This window comes from Euprymna scolopes, chromosome 22 (genome assembly GCF_053919585.1).
Source record: "Euprymna scolopes isolate OS-2025 chromosome 22, ASM5391958v1, whole genome shotgun sequence".
Classification (NCBI taxonomy): Eukaryota; Metazoa; Mollusca; class Cephalopoda; order Sepiida; family Sepiolidae; genus Euprymna; species Euprymna scolopes.
Genome location: NC_136503.1, coordinates 34,872,594 through 34,896,950, shown reverse-complemented (window position 1 = coordinate 34,896,950; position 24,357 = coordinate 34,872,594). Strand labels below are relative to the sequence as shown.

Sequence of the window (24,357 nt, the reverse complement as noted above, 5' to 3'; positions counted from 1 at the left end):
GCAACATGACTTAAAACACCCTGCACTTTCAGTTGTGCTAATAATCGTTTTTAATATACATTACAAAAATACAAGTTGTTTTCTAACAAAATTTAAATTATGCAAAATATCTAAATGATTTTGGTTGGTCGTTTGATCTTGCCGCATATCAACCTTTTGTTGGGCTATTTTAAGCCAGAAACACACACACACACACACACACACACACACACACACACGAGTAATTGTTATGGACTTCCATTTCTTGTAATGAAAACTTTTACCAAGAATTCTTCATAAGTTTTGGTTTCGATTTCGATTATAGCTGACGGCACTCAAATCATTTATTATTTATACATATTTTTACCAAGAATTCTTCAGAAGTTTTGGTTTCAGTTTCAATTATAGCTGATGCCACTCCAGTAATCTATTTTTTTATATATAATTTATCAAGAATTCTTCATAAGTTTGGATTTCGATTTCGATTATAGCTGAAGGAACTCGTTATATATATATATATATATATATATATATATATATATATATATTATTTATAGTATTCCGAATTTTTGTTTTTGGTTTATATAATTGATAATTCGGTAACCATTCATAAACCAATACATTTTAAGTCAGAATGAGATGACTTAAATTGTAAGCTTCAAAATTACCATCTTTTGTAATTGCGCATTCATATATTGTTTTAACAAAATCAAGACATCAAAGAATGTATCGATAGGAACAATTAGTGTATTTCATCCTTGAAATACACTAGTTGTTGCTATCGATACATTCTTTGATGTCTTGATTTTGTTAAAACAATATATATATATATATATATATATATATATATTTCATAAGTTTTAGTTTCGGTTTCGATTCAAGCTGATAAACTCAAATCATATGGATATATATTTTATTTTTGAAACGACAACGTTATACTATATAAAAATCGAGAGAACATGTACTCTATAATAATATATACGGTATCTGCAAGAATTAAAATATATTTACGCGTACTTTACAACCGGGCTATGCCGGGCGTCTATGCTAGCTTAGAGAAATATTTTTGCAGTTTTAACAAAATAGCTACAATAATATCAGAGCGTCTCCATTTACGCTAAACATCTACAGAATGCCAACATCAGTATATTACATATGAATGAGTTCCCTGTGGAATTTCCACAGGCCCCGTTAGTTAAAGAAAAATTGAAACATCAAGTAAAAATACCAATAGACTAAACCTATCAACTGCGTTTTTATCAAACTTGATTCATATGAATATCTCGATATTCGACAGTATATATTCATAGTTTCGTATAATATTTTCGCTGGGATCATTATTTAAAATGAATAATGTACGACGTTCCATTATTAATATACTTAATTAAAAAAAAAAATATATAAAAAAAGCATTCTGTGGCTTTCTGGCAGTTCTTTTCCTTTTCAATTAACATTTTTTTACATAGGAGTCACTACTTATCAAGGCCCTGAGGCCACTCGAGAAAGGTAACGGTTCATTAAATACTTGTTTACGTTGGACTTGAAAACGACCAAATTGTAGTCGGTTGCAAAGCAGGCAAACTGGAAAGCAGGCGTGCAGTTCTAAAAAGAAGCTTTGTTCATGAAATCTACGTTTAGGTTTAGGCACAGATAAAGAGTGTGGGAAATTATTGGTAGCGGTTTAGATAGACGCAGGATTTTCGTGAAAGTTTGGCGAGATAACAATAGATTGGAGCTCAGACGAGCACTTGCCATGAAAATAACGATAAAACAGAGACAGGTTCGCAACATCTCTTCTGTGGGAAAGACGTTGCAGGAAAGAGAAAAGGGCACCCCCATTAGGCTACGAAGTCTATTTTGAATACTGTCAAGACAGGATAAGCTGCTTATAGTAGCTCCTGCCCAGATGTGGCAACAGTACTCCATCCTTGGACGTACCTGGCTCTTATATTGGTAGAGAATTGAATCAGGAGTGAGATATCTACTGGAGCGGTAGAAGGATCCAACCATTTTTCCAGCGACGCTGGCAAAGGATTTGATGTGCGTGTTCCATTTCAGATCAGGAGTAAAGGTCAAGCCCAGAAGCTTGTCAAAAGATGAAGCCTCTCCAAGACGTGAGCCATTCATTTCAGTTGATGCCAGATGGGGATCAGAGCGTTGATGATGTAAAGATAGGAGCTTGGTTTTAGATGCATTAAAAGTAATCAGCCACCTTTTGCCCCATTGTACCACGTTCTCAAGATCAGAGAAGAGAGAATCAGAGAAAACTTGATCATTTACGGCATTTTATATGTTGCCATAGATGGTAGTTTGTTAGCATAAATGTCTACGAATGATCTTAGGATAAGAGATCATGATTTCGCTTCCAAATTCTGACTGAGATACAAAACATATAGAGTGTAACCCGAATATAAGATACTTCTATCCGGGTTACACTGTAGTTTCAATTCATTTGAGAAGAAAACTATTACAGGAAATCAAAATAAGGCATCGTATTTACAACGGTGTAATCTATAATCTATCATATAAATTTCACCTGTCTGTTTAAATGTATGTATGTATGTATGCATGTATGTATATATGTATATCTGCCGAAAACTTTTAATAGAGGCGACAAATTTTCACGAGATCGGCAGCGTTTGTAGGCAGACATTTCGGACAACAAATATTGAAAAATTGGCTAAAACATTAATTCCTTCACCCTCAACTGGGCAATTTTCTACAGTTAGAGCTCGTTTTTTTTTTCACCGATATTTTCGAAATTCATCCTCTCTTTTCGATTGACTAGCCCTAATTTAAACGTACGTCACTTCCGGTTTGGAGATGGGCGCAACAGCAAAGACGTCACGTTATTTTTTTACGTTCTTTTCCCCCTTCGCGGTACGGGTTCGAGCCTGCCTACCTACTACCACTTTTTTTTTGCTCAACACACACTTCCAAACACCTGGGCAACGCTGGGCACCCAGGCCAGTCTCTATATAAAGCAAAGTAAACATTTAGACGATTTACAGAGTGATTGAAAAGTAACCTCATATACTGAAATTTATTCCTGAAATATGATTCTTATAAGAAATGAATGAAGGTTGTCCACACATTCCATGAGCGATATTTTGACGATGGGAAAATGTTGCTTTCTGATTCAGCTGTTGTTTTGAGTTGGTGACATGTGGAGATTTTAAATCCTCTCATAGTATTCATCACATTTCATCTGCCAATCTATCTATCTCGTTAACGCTGATCTTCAAATGTGCTTTTAGCCTTGAAAAGCGTTGACTCATAAGTAAAAAATTTCTTCGTTAAATCAATCGAAACGGTTTCCAAGTGTCGCATACTGGTACGCACATAAAATTTTTAAATAGAAATACATTTTCTTATTATATTTATTTCTTGTAGGAATTATATCTTAGTAACAGATTACAAGCACTTAATAATAGTGAGTTATTTTTCAATCACTCTATACAATACGGCATATTTACGCTGAGACACCGTCTCTCGTTGGGCCACCGAAGGTAAGCAACGCTGAGCCCTGTCAGTACCAGATGGTTGACCAATTTGGGAATTCCAGGTGTTGCATGTAGGAGAACGCCGACATCCTCTTGCAAGAGCCGCAAAAATCTATTGACGTCATCTCCCCTGACGGCGATATACATGCAACTGAGGATCGTTGTGAATTTCATACTCCCATGAAACTTCCGTCTTTGGAGGAAGCCGGTTCGACCCGCATAATATGAGTGTCGCTTCAGTAGAGTACAGTAGTACAATCACCCTGCATAGCTGCAATACCTTTGAACTGTTTTTCTTTTTTACATGGCTTGCAGCACCTTGCTAATTTTTGTCAATAGAATTGATTGTTTGATAATGTTAAATATATTCTGCAAGATTATTTAAGTTAAGCCACGGGGAGGCTAGTTGGAGGTTAAATGAGTGAACATAAAAAAATAACATATATTGTATATAAATCTCGGCACTAATGGCCTGGAAAGTCGAGGGCTAACTACTAATTACACATAGAACGAACAATTCTTTGACGTCAGTGTGATCTGCGCTGATTAAACTCTGGCTGGTGATTTCAGATGTCAAATATTGACTGGTGTCGTCAGTGATGTTAATCTCTTTAATATAGTTTATTAAATCTAAAAATATTTTCATTACAATTATATTTCAAGTCTATATAATAATACACTAATACTCATTCTTCTGGTTAAGATAAAACCGTAGTATCTGTTCTGTCCAACGATGACAAAATAATATCATGGAGTTTTAATTAGCGTCCATAGCTACAACAGAACATATCAGAAAGTTCTACAAAGGGGTTTAGAGATAAACGTACATAACCAACTTTATTCAGAAAATAGCTTACCAAAATTCTTGCATAAGTATGTTTCACTTTGAACAAAGAAAATATAATACTATCGCGGAGTCTGTGTTAGCATTGGACATCCACAGAATGGAAATATCTTCTACAAGGTTTTTGGACTTAGATCCTCTACCCCAAACCAAATATTTTCGAAACTACAGTAACCAAAGAACTTCGATAAGTATATTTCAGCTTGAACATAGGTAGTACAGTAATATTGTGGGGCCTGCGCTCATGCCTTCAGAATGGAAATAGTTATAAGCACGGCAGCAATATATAACATATTTACATAAATATTCGTTTTCCTTTAAATAAGTGACTTCTTTTGATAATCAGCAAAGAAAGAAGGCAGAGTGTTTGGAATTACTTCCAAGCGAATTATTTTAGGTTAAAAATATAATTTGATAAGGTTATTTTTTGCCAATAAAAACAATAGTCAATACATTCGTCGTAGCCATTTACGCTCTTATAGAAATACCAATTCAATTCAATTTATTTAATAAAAAAATAAAACAATCGTGCTTCATTGATTGAGATTGTCGGACTGACGTCCTCATCTTGGTTGTTATAGTCACAACGTTTCGGCCGTTTTGCCCTCCGACCTTCATCAGCCAACCAAGATGAGGAAGTCAGTCCGACAATCTCAATCAATGAAAACACCTCATCTCAAAAATACAGACAATTACAATCATGCTTCAATTGCTATATTGGGAAAGGATGGTAGAAATTTACACAGAAGAGAATATAGTAATCTGTCCAAACCAACATTACACTTTTGCATTGTTGCGGCATTTATTACCGCTTTTGGAAGTCTATTTAATCAAAACAGCTTATTGTAATGTCAGCATAGATCTCTTTCATGTACAGAAGTAAATATTATGTCTCAGGATATATAATAATGGCTATTGAGGAGAGTGTGAACCCAAATTAGATTACTGCGTAATAGTGGCCATTCAAGAGAGAATAATGAAGCTTTTGTGGAACAGATCCGATAGATCGTGCATTATTCGAGTATTCAGTGTTTAAACTCTCGACATATGCTGAATACCACGCATTATATATAGAGCAGAGATCTGAGCAGGGTTGGCCTGGGAGCAATGGCAATTAAGGGGTAGCTCAACATTCCCCAAAGCCCACAATCTGGGGCCTCACCATTGGACATAGTTTAAGGTTGTATCCAGGACCCATCCAATTTCGAACTCTTCTTTTTAAAATTATAAATTTTATAACTTGGGGAAGGGGAGAAATATTTGGGAGGAAATTTTCCAATCTCATTCGTTAAATTGACACAAAAAAAAAAATCAAATTTAATTTTTTTACTCAATACTAGTGGGACCTGTGGAAATTCCACAGGGGACTCGTTCATATGTAATATATTGATGTTGGCATTCTGCGGATGTTCAGCGTAAATGGGAAACACCCTAATATTATTGTAGCTCTTTTGTTAAAAACTGAAAAAAGTATTTATCTAAGGTAGCACGAAGGCCCGGTGTAGTCCGGTCGTAAAATACGCCTAAATATGATATTTAAATTCATGTAGATCTCGTATATATATTTTTTTACAGAGTTAATGTTCTATCGATTCTTATATATTATACAGTTGTGATTTCAAAAAATATATATCCATATAACTTAGGTGCATCATCTTGAATCGAAACCGAAATCAATATATATATATATATATATATATATATATATATATATATATATATATATATACACATATATATATATACACATACATATATATATACATACATATATATATATACATATATACATATATATATATATATATAATGTGGGACATTTTCCATTGTCTTCCCCCCAATTGTATACATATTATTTCAGTTTAATTAAAATAGGATATATGTGAAGTTTTAAGGGAGTTGTGCTCTAATGTCACTTCTTTTGAGTACACTTAGAGATTCGGGAATTTTTTCATTGTTTTTTTTTTCTAGTAAATTTTACATATGAATACACTTTTAAATTTTATGTAGATTCTGAAACCTTTGTTTCTCAGACAAACGCAATGCACCGTCATTTTTCCAATGAAGACAATGGAAGTGGTCCCGAAACGCTATGTTATCATCTATGTGCTGAATATCTATGTTACTCCCACCTTTAAGTAATCCATGGCGACTGAACCTCTTTAATCTTCTAATACATATATATTTGATTTTAATGAAATTCGGAAACATTCCCGTTATCTTTTTCGGTAAATTTTACATAAGAATACACGTTTAGATTTTATTGAGATTCTCTAACTTTTCGCTTTATGTGTAACGCACAAATAACGAATAAAATGATTACGAATTTTGGAGCTACAAGAATAGAAGAGACAGGCAATAAAATGTTATACATGTTATATTCGACTACAAAAAAATACGTAAAACAGTAAAATAATATATTTTTTTTTTACGTTTCTTACGTAGCAAACTATGAAAGAGAATTCTTTTGAGATACATGTTTTGTGTTAATAAGTTGGCACAAGACTTTCACTGGCAAAGCTTGGGTAGGTCTTCGTACCAGCCAGGGATATGTCTTTGATAATCAGTCACACAGTGGCTTTGTTTCCGTCGGGCTGAGGTATGGTTCTGTCCTTTTGAGAAGAGGTTAGTTTATTGCTAATTTTATGAGGATAATTGATTTTTGGTAATCGTATCTACCGAGGAATGCCAGCAGGAGCTACTCATGCATGTCGTGTAGGCCAGAGTGCAGTACTCCTAGTATGATGGCTTTTCCAAACCACAGCTGACCTTGTGTCTAATCCACCCTGGAGAGGAGTTAAATAGATTATCTCCCTTACTTAATAATGGCCTTGGTTGTGATACCAACATTATCCGGAATAAATATACCCAAAAAGCATACAAGTGAGTAAAAATTATGACTTTCTGTTATTTAGAAATAATGAGAACGAGAAAATACTCTTTGTTATCCTTAATATTAACCCTAAGTCCGGAGTGATCACCGAAAATTTATGGATCTGGTTTAAGATTCTAAATCAGTCTTTTTCTTATATAAAACAGGTAGCATAAGTGACGATTTCGTTGATTGGGTCATAATTTTAATAAATACAACAACAAAAAAAGTAAAAAAAAGCACTCACTAACGCAAACAGCAAAAAAAAAAAAAAAAAACCCCAGAAAAAATGGTTACCTGTATCTCTCAACGCGTATCATAAGCGTCGAGAAAGGCAGGTAACCATTTTCTGTTATCTTTTTATAGCTTGCGTTAGTATGATTTGTGATCGTTAGGGCTATGACAAGAGAATATTCTTTTCATTATTTTGACTCTCGAGTATGTATCAGTTAATATCTTATATGTTTTTAGATAGAGTGATGTGGTTCTCAGTTGATTAACTATTCTCTTGTCATAGCCCTAGTGATCATTACTGTTTGCTTGTCCGAAAGTAGGTGATAATTTTGGGTTTAGTTTAAATACGAAAGTAAACTTCAAATCTTCAAAAAGCAAAAAAAAAAAAAAATAAATAAATAAATAAAAAAAAAAAATAAAATAAATAAAAAAAACAAAACAAAACAAAAACAAAACAAAGGAACAATGTTTTTTAATTACCAGATCATTTGGTATAATAGTTATAGTTTCCGTTAATAAATCAGGAGGCTCTGGTTCAATCATTCTTGGAGTTATAAAGGCTAAAAAAAAAAAAATGATATTTGCCGCCTACTTGCTAAGCACGCAATATTAGAAGGTGACGATTAAAAGTAAGTAGAACTATCCGGAGAAAAGAGTTGCGTTGTTCCCTACATCTCGGTATAACAGCAAATGAAAATGGAGCGTTCGGGTCTGCCTGAAGTATGTTCAATCACTTTAGATTGTATTTTATTTTCCCAGTTTAGAGTAAGTTCAAATCACACACACACACACACACACGTGCGTGCGTGCACGCGCGAACACACACACACACACACACACACACACACACACAAGTAGAATTTCTTTTTCTCAGGTAAACTCGAATTATAAATTTACCGCAAATCATTTGAATGTATTTCCATCAACTTTCACACAAGCAATGTTTATTATACCTTCCACTCCTCCAGTTGATAATTATGAAATTTATTTGCATAAAAATGAAAAAGTTGCTACAGTGTTCATATTTGGATGTAGGAAAACATTTTCTCATTCAATCCCGGACAACGTTGGGTTTTTCTACTATATAATAATATATAAGTTTTTTTTACTCACGTTCATCCCTAACAAGGCATATCGCCACTTGAACAGAAGGGGCTACTACCCCTCCCTCATGCATGTTGAAGAGCGTTGTATCATCATCAAATGTCCATCTCGGACACAATGTTATCAAGGAGGTCGTTTATGAATACCATAAATATATAAGGGTTGGGTTATTTTGCTGGTGGTATATCGATCTTGCTGTGAACACTTTTTATAACAAAATATTCCACTTTCGTAAATGAATTGTGAAGAGCTTCATAACTATCTCAAATTTTTATTCGTTATTAGTTGAAGCAACCCGGCGTTGTTCGGGATTCTTTTTACTTTAATTTTTCTTTCGCTCTCTGAACTCTCCTCTCCTTTTTTTCCCTATTTTCCTTATTTAATTTCTTGAAATAATTTTTTTTTTATTTGGGAGTCACCACTTATCAAGGCACGAAGAACACTCGAGGATAAAGGTTAATGAATGTAAGGTGGTAGTGCAGTAATTTTTGTGTAAATTGGGTAGGATTTGATTATTTATGGGGACGGCTCAACAAGAACTTGTTTACATTGGATTTGAAGGCTAACATGTTGTATTTAGCCGGGAAGCAGGCCAGCGGAACAATGTTCTGGGAAAGAAGCTTTGTTCGTGGAATCTGCGTTTACATTTAGGTACAGAGAGTGATGAAAAATAATTCAATAAATGAATATATGTCACTAAAAAAACAAAACAAACAAAAAACAACGTTTAAATAAAATCGGTAGAACATCTTAGAAAATGTTGAAATTTAAATCTCGTTAGTCTCGGAAATCTCCGGTGAAATTCGGAACTAATGACATATGTACTGAGAATTTCTTGGATACCTATTCCTAAAAAGTGCCACTTATTTAAAAAACAAAAACCAAATATTAATTTAGAAAATTACATTGAAGGATGATTTATCATAGGTGTTCAAAATATTTGATACCCATCCAACGCTGAGTAAATCTGTCAGTATGTAAAAAAAAAAAAAAAAAAAAAAAATGTGCACCGAACTTTAGCACGAATTCTTTTACAATCCTTAGTCGTGCTCACTCATTATTTCACTTAAAGATCTTGGAGACTGTTCACGTTCGGTTGAAAAGGCCTTCCCTCTGTAAGCAGAAGGAATGCATCTTATGTTTGAGCGTGATTAGTCTCTAGGATCTCCGAGCAATATAACGTTGTATTTCAATTGCTTTCCCTAATTTTTTTCCCCATACATAACGTAACGCAACGTTATTTTTATCTGTACATAATTTCGATTCCCATTCGTGTCTTTCCTGTTTTTTTTTTCATTCAAATCCCGCGATACAGCTTTGATAAAGCGAGGGCGAAACCGGTCAGCTGACACCTCTATCTTCTTTTCCCCCCTTTTATTCTCTTCACCCAGTTAACTTTATTTTAAACGTTGACTTTATTTTAACGTTCTAATCATGAATTTTCGTCTTCCCTTTATGATTGAATTATATAAATTTTGTACCCCCCAAAGAACCGTAAAAAATAAAATACGTTTACTTACCCGTTTGTGGCTAAAGTCTTACTTCCGTATTATTGGACCAATATTCGATTCTTTCCGGAACTTAAAAAAAACAAAAAAACAAAAAACAAAACAAAAAAAAAACCCCGGAAATATTTTACACAATAGTCTTCGTTTTCTCTTGGATTCGGTAATTCTTCAGGGATTCAATATTGACAAGTTTCGATTTAATTTAATTGAAACTCACACCTGTTCTTATTATATCCTACATATATCTACTTCAGCGTATTTTTCAAAATCATATACATATACTTAAATGTAAATACACGCACACATGTATATATACATATATATATATGTATATGTGCGTGTATATACAAATTATTTCAACTTGTAACTTTCTTGTTTCAGAAACCAACTATTTGTATATCGATCTGTTTGTCAGTTGGTCTGTTTGTTGGTTTCTCTCTATATATATGTATGTGTATGTGTGTGCGTGCGTGCACGCGTATATAAGTGACTACATAAAATATTATACTCTTAGTGTATTATTTTAAAGTAGATATTAATGTATAAATACAAGTATATAAATATACATTTATTTATGTTTATGAGTGTATAGTTTTTAACAGTTTAAGTTACTGATAATGTCTATTTGATAACTTTGTAGAGAAGATGTGTGTTTTTCTTTCATTAATATAATTATTTCTTTTCTTGTTCCTTTTCTTACGTTCTTTCTTATCTACTTTCTTTTTTACTTTGAAATTTCTTGTTCGTTTTTTCTTTCTTTCCTTTTCTTCTTTTTTTTTCGTTTTGCTATTTCTTGATTTGTCTTAATTAAATTAATTAATTTCTTTAAACTTTAGAACTCCTTCTACTTGTTTTTTTATATTAAATTTATTCTTTTTTTCTTTATAAGAAATTTTTTTTTTGTGTGTATGTGCTTCCGTAAGTTTGAGCGACTCCAGTTAATTGAAATCTTTCCGAGATTTGCGCTCCTTCTTACGAGACTGGACGACTCACTAGCTTTTTATTGTACTCACTTGTTGAACAGGCCCACTTCCGGTCGTGTTTTTGTCATAGATTTTCACTCCTTTACCCTTTCACCTCCTCCCCTGCTCTCGCGTTCTCTCCACCCCCGCGCTCTGTTCACATTGCACCCTCCATCTCCCGTCATCATATATCCCTACGACCACTGCTTTTATTTTTCCCTTTTCTTCCTCCTTCCTTTCTCCTCCTTTTCTTCATCAATGGAGCTATCCGAACATCTAGTCCCATTTCACTAGATGATGATTATGATGATGATGATGATGATGATGATGGTGACACCGACGACGATGATGATGGTGATCATCATCCCCGCCCTCGGCTCTCCTCACAGTCCTTCCTCCTTCGAGGTGTTGAAACTTAAATCAACATGATTCTGCAGAATCACGCGCGTGCGCACACGCAAAAAACACGCGGACACACACACACACACACACATACACAAACACAAATACTCGCGTGCAAATACACACAGACACACGAAAAAAAAAAACAGCCGGTCACATACACACAATACACGTCTATATCACACACACACACACACACACACACACACACACACACACACACACACACACACACACACACCAGCATACAAATACGCATACACACACGAACATACATACACGTGGATACACATGAACACGCATATACGCCGATACATACGAACACATATACACGCCGTGCGCAAACACACGAACATAATATACAAAATAAGATACGGACATAGACGCACACACGCACGAAGGTATATACGCGCACCACACCACCGATCAAATAGGCGCATATGTACGGTAAGGTACAAATAGGCATGAATTCCGACAAACATATACACACACGAACACATATACACTTACACCGCACACACACACGCACGCACACACACATGCACACACACACACACACACACACACACACACACACACACACACACACACACACACATATATATATATATGAACTTTCTGGCAAATTGACGCACGTGTATACTCAGGCAGTAACACTAAAACAGATAGAATACACGCACACACACAAATTAACACATTCGCACCTACCTTTCAGGTGAGTAAAATATAAAAACTGGAGATACACGACAAACTTAGTAAGATTACGTTGCGTTAAATTCGTGTCTGATTACAGCATTACTACATTAACAAGCAATATTTCGAATCCTAAACACGTGCATTAATGAAGAACGTGTTATTAATTCAATAAGACACTTGTTGCATTTCTATAAGCACGGTCTATATTGTCCAAACTTCACGACTGATATTAATAATATCGATTCTAATCAGAAACTCAGTTTTCTGTGAGCGTGTGCCAGACTAACTCAATTGTAGTCATTTCTCTCTCTCTTTTGTCTCTTTTTCTTTCTCTATATTTCTTTCCCTTTCTATCTTTCAATTTATTAAATATAAATATCTGGTGACTTCCATGGAGAATAAAAAGAATATTTCTGTATTATATATATATATATATATATATATATATATATATATATATATATATATATATATATATATATATATTAGTGGCCTGGCAAGGCCACAGAGGAGACATAAAAAACAAAAAAACAAAACAAAAACAAAACAACAACAACCACAAAAAAAACACCCCAAGCAAATTTTATCGCAAAGAAGCAAAACTGAAGCTGGCCTCACAGGACTATATATACAAATGTAGGCAAATGTGGGCATAATTTATTGGTTTGTAAATATAGGTTCCTTTTTAAAAACTCATACAATTTTAACCATTGATTAGTATTATGATCTTCAAAAAGTCTGCGAATTTTTATGTGGTTTCGTCCCATGGAACAAAAGATATGAGCATTTCAATATTCAATTTGGCTACAAGTATATATATATATATATATATATATATATATATATATATATATAAATATATATATGCCTTCACGAAAAATTTGCTATCCTATACTTTAAAGAACTCCAACATCTATCAAACTGTAGGAGAGAAAAAGCGAACAACTGTGTTCACAGGATAAAATTTACTCTAGGATAGAGATACAAAGTAATTTTAAAACTAACAATAACAATAGAAAATAAACAAATAAAATAAATAAATAAACATGCATATACATAAACTATCACACACACACACACACACACACACACACACACACACACACACACACATATATATATATATATATATATATATATATATATATATATATATATACTAGGAAAAGTACCCGTCGTTGACTGGGTTCAAAAACAGCCTACAGAAAATGGACTCTGATTTATGAAAGTATGATAGGTTATGAAAAGGAAGGGTTGTAAAGAGATAGCTTCGAATTTGGGGGTATCAAAAACCAAAGCAAAATATGATTAAAGTAAAAATAAAATAGATAAACACCATAATTTATTATACCATACCTGTTCACACTGAAAAACTTTTCACAATATTCTGTGGATCTACATTAAAAAACCTTGTTAAACTTTGTTACATATTTCTATTCTATGAAGGTCAGGCGTGAACGAACGCCCCATAATTTTATACCATATTTCTTCAAACTGAAACATAATTATCAAAATATACTTACGCAGATAGATATGAAAAGTGTTTATTAAAGTGTGTGCCTAGTTCTATTCTATGGAGGCCAGGCGCGAACGCTGACCCCACAATTGTATTATACCATCCCTATTTAAGTTAAAACATAATTATCAAAGTATTCTTACGTACATCTATATCAAAAACACTTGTAAACGTTTTTTTTTAATTTTTAAATTTTTTATTTGCATACTTTGTGGACCAGGCGCGAACGCAGACCCCACAATTTTAATGAACCAACGTTCAGCCAGATCAAACATACCCATACATGTCTCTCGATACATCTTCTATCATTATATGTAATCAGTTTTTTAAAATAGTCAACCATATAGGAGTCTATTCGTGACCACACACACACACACACACACACACACACACACACACACACACACACACACACTACATTTCGCTTTATATTATATATATATGTATATACACTTGCATAAAAAAACTTAACCTAGTTTTAAAACAGGTCAAGACACTAGATATCTACGATAAATAGCAAACACAAAGGAACGGGTCAACCGGGGGTCAAATGGGCCTTTTTCCTGTAAGTGCCTGTTCATTGGCTGATTAGGAAGGGTGCGGTGGATACTAGAAAGCTGATTGGCTTACAAAAAACTCAATAGAAGGTGCGTATATAAAAACGCAAGACAACCACAAAATTCTCGCACAAGCCTGAAGAATCCTAGAGTGGATGAAACGCGGAATATTCAGTGTAGCTTAATCGCCATATATATTTTATAACTTACTATATATACCATATTTTTTGGCAATTTTATAAGTTCCAAATCTCAGTGACAATTGATCAGAATTTATCAAATGTACATATAGTGTCCTGGCAGGCCAACTTGATGTTTTGCTGCTCTTGGATAAATTTTAGTTAGACATTTTTTGCTTGTTTGTTTTTCCCTGCGCTTTTGCCAGGTTACTTATATATATATATATATATATATATATATATATATGTATATATATATATATATATATATATATATATATATATATATATATATATATATATATATATATATATATATATACCCGTAGCCATATTGAATATTGAAATGCTCATATGTTTGGTTATAAACTACATGAAATTTTGCAGGTTTTTTGAAGATTATAATACTATTATATGGTTAAAATTTTATGACAATTAGTAAAAAAGATATTATATTTTCAAACTAATAAAACATACCCAAATTTGCCTACATTTGTACAAATAGTGCCATGGCAGGCTATCTTTAGTTTTGCTGCTTTTAAATGAATTTCGCTTAGGTATATTTTTGCTTGGTTGTCTTCCCTGTGCGCTTGCCAAGCCACTAATATAATTTCATGTTGAATCGTCACTGAAATCACACACACACACACACACACACACACACACACACACACACACACACACACACACACACACACACACACACACACACACACACGCATATATATTATATATATATATATATATATATATATATATTATATATATATATATAATCAAATATCTGGTTTGTTCAAAATTGATAAACTAGAAATTTACGAGCCCGTTTTCTGTGAAATTTTATAACAGTGTGTGTTTATAATCTAATTGTGTTTTTAAATATTAAAAAGTAAAAAATATTACGATATTAAAACAAAACTTTTATTCGTCGAGAAAAGTTTTCGATTTCAACCGAGCCGATTACCAGAAATACTTCCGGTTTAATATTTTGAAATGACGAAAAATAACGATTCTGACTACACGTGTTTAGTGGTCTTGATGGTTTATATTGAATCTGCTTTCCTCGCTGATAAGTATACCAGATTTATATATAAACCATTGCATTATTTCTTTTTTTTATTTTACAGCCTGGCTTTTTCTTTATATATTATTTTTTTCAATTAGCGGTGTTGTTTACTTTTTATTTATTTTTTTTGTTTTTTCTATTTTTTTTATAATTGTAAAAAACACACATTCCTGCCTTTTCTTTGTGCAAATAACAATTTATTTAAAAAAAGATTGGGGGTTTATTCCTAAAGCCGTTCTTAATATGGGGAGAATGTCGGTTTTCATTCCAAAAGCCGTTCTTAATATTGGGAGGTTGGGGGTGTTTATTCATGGCCCCCAGTGAATTATGCATGGCCGCCAGTGCATAGGTCTGCAAATTGTAAATAAGATTTTCTTATTCAGATTCGTCGAAAACCTTTAGGAGTTGTAATTTCAAAACAAAGAAATATAGCATAAGTAAAAAAGATGCTTTTTTCGATAAATATTATTTTTATCAACTTGAAAGTACACTTTTTTTTCGGAGTTGTTTTTCTTTAAGAAAATATGAATGCCTTTTCTTTATTAAAACCGTGGTACTCAATAGCGTTGTGCTTTAAACTAACAATTTATTTAAAAAAAAGTAAATTTTTACTTTAGGTCCACCTCCACAATTTTTAACATGGGTAGGTAGGGATTGTGTATTCTGAAAGCCGTTCTTAACATGGGGAGGACGGAGTATTTATTCCAAAAGCCGTTTTTTTTTAGATGGGGAGGTTAGGGGATGTTTATTCGGAAAGCCAAGCTTAACATGGGAAGATTGAGGGCGTTTATTCCTAAAGTCATCCTTAACATGGGGAGATTGTCGGTTTTTATTCCAAAAGCCGTTCTTAATATTGTGAGGTTGGGAGTGTTTATTCACGGTCAGATATATTCGGTGAGTTTCTTACACTGTTTTGTATAGTTTTTTTTTACTTATTTTCCCAAACTTAACATATTCAACAGAGTCCACGATCATTTGTTTTTTTCAAATACATCGATAAACACCGTGTGCTTTTTCGAGCTGATTAAACCTTTTACATTAAATAAAAACACTAACAAATTATCAAGTTATGTAGAAACGTAACTTACCTTACCTTTGCTTTCATTTATTTGTTTTTGGATAACTTTTCGACTGTGTATAGTACCCCCCTCACCAAAATATTAATTGAAAAGTAACATTTTAGATTACAAAAAACACAAAAAAACCCCACTCGATTAACCATTCCAACATTATAGCAACGTTCGGCTTAATCCAATGACTGCTGGTTGAGCCCAAGCCATGATTGATGGAAACTCCTAAGGATCCGGGTCAGATTCTGCAAGAGTACCGTTTTTTTTTTCATTTTCGTATTTTTTATTTTTTTTACACTTTTGGAGTGTATTGCTGCTATTGGTGTACTAAGAATATAAGAAACATGCATATTCTCTTTTTATTAGATTTTTCCATTACACCAAATTGAGCCACAGCAACGCGTGGCAGGGTACAGCTATTATATATATATATATATATATATATATATATATATATATATATATATATATATATATATATATATACTAGCAAGGAGATCTGGAGCTGTACGTGATTGAATGAGGATCAACTTATGTTTCACCCTCCCAAATATTTATTGTCACCGAAATCGACTAAATCGCTTAATTTTTAATCAACTTGATTGCTTACCTGCTCTAGTAAAAGACTCAATGCACAGGAAGAAGTATACATTGCACTGTAGAGAACCTACTGTTGATTTTATAAGATCATATGTATATAATGGCTTCAGTTAAAGTTTACAAAGTAAATTCAAGTATCATGGTTAAATTGTGCTATAAAAAACATCAATTTCGAGTGCACCTTTATATAAAAGAATGTACTGTTGATTTTATAGGCTGTGTCTTTCTGCTTGTGCGATGATAAAAACTTCTCAAATGCACGTGTGATGTTAGGCTGTATAAAAGTGTTAACAAAATCAGACTTCCTTCTTTAATTACATTTTTTCGATTTTCGATATTTACCATATTGCATATGTCGAAACGTTTACTGGTCCGCGTCGCCTCTTTCAATGTTTATATAGCTCTCTCTCCCTCTCTCTCTCTCTCTCTCACACACACATACACACACATATATATATGCTATTTTAGTAAAATATGTTTTTCAATTATATTTCACTCTATGTGTATACCAATCCTTTTTGTTTAGAAGCTCAATGTATGTTTACCATAACAACAGAGCATTGTATGAACCAAGATGGCTGCGCGAAATAAACACAATAATGAGTCTTCTATGAATTTTTTCTTCTGTCGACATTATATTGTCATGCATTTTCTTCTATCTAATAAATTATTATGTCAATACCGTTTTTTTCTTGCATAATGAAAAGGATCTATAAAAAATATCCCGAAATTTTTACATGATGGATGAGCTGTTTTACATGAAAAATAAATATTTGAATCTTGGAATGTAACTATAGTTATTCTGTTCTCTCTCTCTTCCCTTTCTCTCTCTCTCTCTCTCTCTCTCTCTCTCTCGCTATATATATATATATATATATATATATATATATATATATATATATATATATAGTCATCCACATACAGTACTTTTTAGCTGTTTAACAGTTCATCAGTGCGGCTACACAAGCAACAACCCCAAGCCAGGATCGAAACCCGATCGCCCAAACGACGGTCGTAGCTTTTAACCGTTGCGTTATACAGTTGCTGCTATGCGGGCAGTGAATTAACGATGTTTTGACATTGTCCAAAGTAACTAAGCTCAATTTGTTTACGCAAAGGGCATCGCTTCATACATTTGGAAAATTGTATTTCCGTTAGAAGATTGCACGAAGCATGACAAGCATGTAGCAGTTTAATACAATATATTTCATTCATCGTATTTTTCTTTACAATCATATGCACATATATATATATACACACATATATTTATAAATACATTTGAGTGTAAAAAAAAAGATGAATGAAATATTGTACTAAACTGCTACATGCCTGTCATGCTCGTGCAATCTTCTAACGGAAATACATTTTTTCTAAATTTCTCCTCCTTCACATATATTTCATTGTTGAATTACGTCAATGTTGGACAATAAAAATAATTTTTGTTAGAAAATGACATTGAAGCATATTTACCTTTTACAATCACTCTTATCATTTTATGAAAAAATAAATCGATTAAGTACTGCATGTTGATATATACAAAGGAACGTCTAATATAAGAGAGAAAGAAAGAGAGTTTACCTCATAATTACTAATAAGAATAAAACAAACGTGTAATGCCCACCTACATCTCTCCGTCTATCTATTTCTCTCTCTAGTCTCTCTCTCTCTCTCCACACACACACACACACACACACACACACACACACACACACACACACACACACACACACACACATATATATCATTTTCTAGTATTATATTTCATTTTTATAATCTCTCTCACATCTATCTATCTATCTATCTATCTATCTATCTCTCTCTCTCTCTCTCTCTCTCTCTCTCTCTCTCTCTATATATATATATATATATATATATATATATATATATATATATATATATATATAGTGGCGCCAAAAGAACGTCCGCGCTTGTCATTTTTTCAAAACCCGCAAATTTAAGCTAAATTAAATGTAACTGTTTAAACAACCTATATCTCATTTGATTCGCATTTCATTCCTCTATAATTTTATCTGTTCATATTTGACTCTTAATTGAAGTATCCTAGTATTCATGTCAATTTAAAAAATTAACTTCAAGGCAAAAAGAAACTCCGAATCAATAAATGGGCTTAAAACCAGTTTAAAATATACATCTTTTAGGCAACAAAGCATTTCTAATTGTAATTGTTGTTGTTCCAGGTTATACAACGTAACATTTACTCCATATGCCTCGACTTTCTCATAGTGATCGTCTGGAGCTCATTAATCTGAACCTTTCTGGTGTGTCCGGTCGAAAAATCGGCCACATATTGAAAGGGCATCGCTTCATACATTTGGAAAATTGTATTTCCGTTAGAAGATTGCACGAAGCATGACAAGCATGTAGCAGTTTAATACAATAAGTGATAAGAAAACGATACAAATGACGTTCAGCAGGCGAATCAGCAAGCAGGTTGACAGGTCACCGGGTCAGCGACACGCTTTCTGACCCCTACTAGTTACTAAGCGAACCAAGAAAAAAGAGGAGGGTAAGATGAGTACCGAGAAGAGAGAGAGAGAGCGAGAGGGTAGGGAAGATAAATTTTTGTGGTAAAAACACCCGTCGAGCGGGGGAACACGCCGCCGAGTCGTCGCGCCGAGTCGTCGCGCCGAGCAGACGTGGGAAAATTCACATCCCGACAAAACGAAAGGAGGCAGATAATGCCGGAAGAAACTCTATCTCAACAGCTAAAGAAATGGGCTAATGCCGACCGTAAAATGGCGAAGAACACGGCGCACCAAAAGATATACAGCGGAGAATAACCGAACCAGTGGTGAATAATTCACGTAGAAAAGAAAAGATGAAAAAAAAAAAAAATTAGAAAAGTAAAGATAGTAAGCCCCATCTCTCTGCATACATCTATTGTATATTAAGCTGGTGAGTTCATTTGCCATTGTTTTGTTTGGACTGATATATTTTTGTATCGATATATTTCTCGTCGGCATTTTCAGATAGTAGGTAAAGATACCCCTTCCACACTCTCGTAATTGTTTTTTTTTTTAATTTTTACTTAATCTCATTTCCCCCCCCACCATAGTTTAATTTTTATAATAAAATTAACTTTAAAACGTTATCACTGGTGTCCGTGTTCGTTCTTTCTTGCTCGCTGCTGTGTTCGTCCTCGTGTCTCCTTTTATTTTTACCTTGTCACATGTGCGATAAACATTCGCTTTTCGTAAATTCCTTTTTCATTCCTTCCCTTCCACCACCATTATCGCCATATATATATATATATATATATATATATATATATATATATATATATATATATAGCAAAAATGGTAATTAGTAAAAACCTGAAGAGAGTGCTCAATACTATTGCAGAGCAAATATGCGTTTTATTCTTTTTATTACCGTTTTATCTGTTTAACGGATAAAACGGTAATAAAAAAATAAAACATATATATATATATATATATATATACGAGAGTCGTTCAATATATTAGGGGAATTTTTCGTTATAAGGACTTCTAATACAGATAGCTTACTATTTTAATTTTTAACGTCGTCTCTAAGCAACGTCATCCACGTCTCCTATTCGTGTACAAGCTCTCGTATTTTCTCAGCATAAAAATCTTTGGATTGATGTTTCAGCCAGTCAGAACACTTTTAACTTCATTGTAACTTTCAAACTTTGTGCTTTTCGTGGATGCTTTGAAAAGACCAAACAGGTAAAACTTCGAAGGGGCAAGGTCTGAGCTGTAAGGGGGATGAAGGAGCTGTTTCCAGCCCAGCTCGTTGATTGCCTGCACCGTTTTGGATGCTGTGTGTGACCTTGCGTTGTCATAATGCAAGAAGACTCCTTCTGACATGAGCTTGCATTTGTTGGTTATGACATTCTTGACCTGCCTCAGTAGTTCAAAGTATTTCCTTTCTCAGGGAATGAAATGGTGATTGGGCTCTACATATCCCAAAAGCGTGAGCATCACCTTCTTAGTGGACCTTTAGAACGTAAACTTCTTCACTAGAAAGTCTATATGCTTCAACTCCATGGACGACCGTCATATGTTACCACCTTCTTCAGAAACTCATCACCATCCTTCTCCTAGTGGGAGAGATACTGCTGAGACAACTCGACTCTCCTCCGTTTATACTCTACAATAAGCATCTTTGCACCTGCAGCTAACCTTCGAGTAGCCAAAGTCATCATTTTGTGCTGTCCAAACAGATAAACTCAAAACCCTTGCAATGCAATCCATTATTCTTATTCTGTCAGACTGAATGAAGTCATAAGGGAGACCTCACTTCTCTAGGCCTCTCATGACTGCCTTCATCCTCAACACTGTTCTGTCCTTCTTTAAAGAATTTATCCCACGTGTAGACAATTTTTCGGTTGGCATCATACACAGTTGACCTTCTCCTTTAAATTTCAACTGGTTTGCACCCTTCAGCAACTAAAACCTTGATAACTTACCATTGTTCAATCCTGGAGAATGCTTCTTCGTTGGCCATTTTGTTAATCGCAAAAGCTCTCAGTTTTTCTTGAATATATAAAAGGAATTACATCCACATGAAAAAGAAGTAAAACAAAACTATTAAAAAAAAGTAAACTTAAATCTGTATTAGAAGTCCCTATACAAAAATCACCTTATTTTTTGAATGACTCTCATATGTACAATTTTCCTCACACACATACACACATACACACATATATTTGCATGTATAGGCTAATTATTTACACTTAGTTCCCAACAAAATTTTGTACAGCAGATATATATCATATCACAAAAACAAGATAAACATTTATTCCATTTGAATTCTAACGACATAATTTTCTTTGAAAAAAAATTAAAATAGTTTATTTGTGGTACAGATAAAACTAAAAACTATTACAAACTGAACTACCAAGCTTATGTATCAGGATTATTTGCCCCTCAAAATCAGACCTAGGAAAAATAAGTAAAAACATATTAGATAGTATAATACCAAGTATAAAAAACAAGTTTCTCCTTCTGACAATCATCGGACAATGTTATAGATTGGGTCATAAACCTTAAAGACAAATCCAGATTAAGCTTCATAACATTTGATATTGGCAACTACTACCAATCTATATCTTCTATCCTTTTAAACAAAGTGCTCATCCTAGCAAAAAATAACTCAGACCTTTCCGACTCAGAAATTAGACTAATTCTACTAGCAAGAAAGTCTTTAATACAATTTGATAATAAATTGTGGACCAGAAAAGACACTCCGGATCACTTCGATAGAGTGATGGGCGCGTCAGACTCTGCCAAGAGACAGATCTGGTAGCAATCTACCTATTAAATGAGCTTAAACACAGATTCAGTAATAGCGACCTGCAAGGAGGCCTGCACAGGGAGGACGCCCTATTAGTAACTTGGGCTAGGACACAGATATATATATATATATAATAAAAATAATTTTTTTGATTCATCCAGCCTTGACAGACGTGTTTTAAATATTATCTCTAGTGCTTTTCTTTTAATGATTTGGAATTCATTCCATTTGCGCTTTTTTCCAAGGAACTCTGCCTTTTGGATGATTTTGGACCATTTGGAATTTACCCATTGGATTAAAATTTTAAATTCGACCGTTTTGGATTTTACCATTTTTGGATTTTTACCCTTCACCGGACTATCCATTCATGTGAAATCTTTTTATTATTTTTCTTTTGCCTCCTGTTCCCCTTATCTCACCCTTTTTTAACCAAGTAAGATCTTTGACTTACTTGTAGTTTCATTAAATACTTTTATATGCAAAATCCGATCCTGCATTTTGCTAATTCCTGTCCTCTGATAAGAAGGAGAGTATTTCTTCGAAACTCCGCGGATTAAGGACTATCCACTTATCTTGTGTTTCCTTTTTTAAAATTAAATATGTTTTTAACTCTTTTTCAAGATGTCTTTTAACATGTTTTATTAATCATTTGTTCATATATATATATATATATATATATATATATATATATATATATATACTTTTTATTTGTTTTTACATAAGCAGTAATGTGTTGCCACACAGTCATAAGCGTGTTTCGGCCAGCTAGTTTGTAGTAACTAGAAACCTCTTCAGGCGATGCAAACTTTGCTTTTCGTATAAGCTGTATCGCTTGAAGAAATCGCTAGTATCTAAAAACTAGCTGACCGAAACATGCTCATGACTGTGTAGCAACCCTTACTACTTATGAAAAAACAAATAAAAAGTATACTTTGCTCAACTTCATTATTGAATACTCTTGTATTAACCTCGTAATACTTCATTGGTTACTTAACCTCTGGAAAATAACCTCGAATTATATTATATTATAAGCTCTATGTAACTGCAGAGCATATAGAAATAAATGACAAGAAGTTTTTATTCTAAATTCCAAGATGTTGTCCATCTTACCGTTTATTTTTTTCAGCATGTTAAATAGTTCAATTCTTGAAAGCACTTATTTCGTAGCGCAGAATCATTCATGTAATTATTATTTCAAATTTTGAATTTTGTTCGATCTTAACTCATCAGAAAAAAAGGAACTCATCAATTTATAAGAAAATAACAAAATATGGGCATGATTACAAAAACAGAAAGTCGGAAAAGAAATTGCAATTGTGTTTTTTTTCTTTTCTTTACGCGATCTTTGAATTTCATTCTTAAACAACATGCTTATAGAAATAAACGGTAAGATGAACATCCTGAAATGTGGAATTTCACTTCTTCATGTTCAAATCTTGGAAAAGTTTGTTATAAGTAACTGAAGCAATCACAATTCTTTGTCGAGGCCAATCCTTTTTCGTGTAAAGCTGCAACAATTTTTGGAAGATTGCGAGGTTTTATGACTTCAAACTAATCGCTTTTAAACATACTCACCCAACAGTATCTGATCTGAAAACTTCTTGTTATTCAAATAATCATTTCCGATCAAAACATGGCATTTTACCCTCAACAACTTCTAAAATTATTTACCCTTGCGTACATGTGAACAAAAACATAAAAAACGACATGTGGCCAGAACTAAAAAATTTGACCTGATTGAGCAAAACGAATGTAACGTTTTAATTCAGCGCATCAGATTAATCTTTAATCAGCGAAAAATAACGCAGACAACAACTTAAAATGTAATATTATTCTCAAAAGATGACAAATAATAGAACATTTTGAGAAGTTTTAGAAAATTACCATCTTACTTTTGGTGACGTCATGTTTTTTCATAGACAGTTTCGAATCAAGATTTATCTCATATCTGAAAAGATCGTCTTCGCTAACCGAACTGTCATTCG

The 24,357-nt window shown here is 33.4% G+C and overlaps 1 protein-coding gene across 1 annotated transcript in view; it reads right to left on the bottom strand.

Moving 5' to 3' along the window:
• Window positions 1–12,137, bottom strand: part of LOC145243961 (uncharacterized) — a 107,964-nt gene extending 95,827 nt beyond the window's left edge. The window contains exon 1 of the mRNA XM_080107090.1: window positions 12,117–12,137. The gene's annotated coding sequence lies outside the window, so the exon portion shown is untranslated. The remainder of the gene's footprint in view (window positions 1–12,116) is intronic.
• Between the last annotated feature and the right edge of the window lie 12,220 nt (window positions 12,138–24,357).